This window comes from Ceratina calcarata, unplaced genomic scaffold (genome assembly GCF_001652005.2).
Source record: "Ceratina calcarata isolate Rehan_Ccalc_2016 unplaced genomic scaffold, ASM165200v1 scaffold539.2, whole genome shotgun sequence".
NCBI lineage: Eukaryota > Metazoa > Arthropoda > Insecta > Hymenoptera > Apidae > Ceratina > Ceratina calcarata.
Window position 1 is genome coordinate 4,101 of NW_017176555.1, and position 1,484 is coordinate 5,584.

General features: G+C 33.6%; 1 long non-coding RNA gene across 1 annotated transcript in view; it reads right to left on the reverse strand.

Moving 5' to 3' along the window:
• LOC108628695 (uncharacterized) overlaps positions 1–565 on the reverse strand; it is a 4,665-nt gene extending 4,100 nt beyond the window's left edge. Inside the window, exon 1 of the long non-coding RNA XR_001916805.2 lies at positions 512–565. This is a non-coding gene — a long non-coding RNA (uncharacterized LOC108628695). The remainder of the gene's footprint in view (positions 1–511) is intronic.
• Positions 566–1,484: the final 919 nt, after the last annotated feature.

Consider the following 1,484-nt stretch of genomic DNA (forward strand, 5'->3'; position numbering starts at 1 on the left):
GACTAATCCTAAGCATGACTACTTAAAATCAGCCGCGTTCATCAGGTTTGAAAATCTGCTGTTTAACTAAAGAGTAACAACCCGTTCACACGATGCGATGTCAAAATCAATTTCATAGTTTTATCCGAAAGCACCGTTCCCATGATTTCATATTCTACACATGCACATGCACCATAATATAAACATGATTAGCATAGTCATTACATAATATGAATCAATTAATCTGTATTTTTAAATACACAGATAAGTACAACTTTTCAAATAATATTTTATTGCGTTTTAGATTTTCCGTGATAAAAACATAAATGCACGAGTTTGTTTAGCTCACATCGTACACGTCACGTTAAGCGAGAGTTAAAATGTTTTCAGTTATAAAACGTAAAGCAATTTTCGAACAAAGATTTCGAGAAAGATATTTGGAACGTAGGGTATTAGAATAATGGTACATAAGATTGATGATATTTTACGAGAGTGAGATATACAGACCCAGTACGATATAATGCAGACTCACCTTCCCCACAAGTTGACGTAAAATCATCCATCGCTTTAAAGAATCTGAAAGGAAAGAGAACATACATTTGCGTTTAGGAAATTAAAACACTTGATTTTAACTTATACTAAAATTTTGATTTGGAAGACGGAACATAGGACAAATCATAAAAATAAAAAGTTATTCTTTTTTCGGTAAATTTGATCAAGGAATTAAAAATAAAATTTCAATCTATGAGTAATTTCGTTTTATGACATTTTAGTTCTAAATTTTGTATTAAATAGCATTTTTTAGCATTTTTCCGAATTTAACAAAATGCGACTCCTATGAGGAATATATTTAAACAATTTGCGCTGTACCACAAGTTAATATCATAGCGACATGAAAACGCTGTGAATCAATTTTGATTGATTGACCCTGCAATTTTGATTTATTGATTTATTGCAAATTGTAACGTAGCATGATAGGGGAATTCATACAAGCTCACGGATGCTTCTCATGCATAGCATCTAGGCTGGCGTATAATAAAAATACGAAGAGGAGAGCAGCAAAACACACAGGCGGCGTACCTTCCCTTTACTCTGGCTTTGCTGATAATTTCGCAGGATAACCAGAGATAGCGATCGAATTTCCATGGACTCGATAAAAAAAATAATCAGCTAAATAAATATTCAAACACGATAACCGGTCGAGAGGAGTGACAGTATAATAACTGCGTAAAAGTATGCAGGAACTTCGTATAGCAAACGACGGAATATGGTAATGAACCTCGGGAACGCGAATGTTACACACCCTGGATTACAGCAAATATACCAAGAATGAGAATTCATGTGTCAGAAAAGTATTAACAATATGGAAAAATTGATTCTGGCTTGCATCATCGAAATACATCTACGTCGTACATCATTTTCTTCAGCACGCGTCATAAAGTATACTGTCGTCTTCTTTAAGCGTACGTCAACACTGTCAGACATAAAATTCAATGAATAAAAAC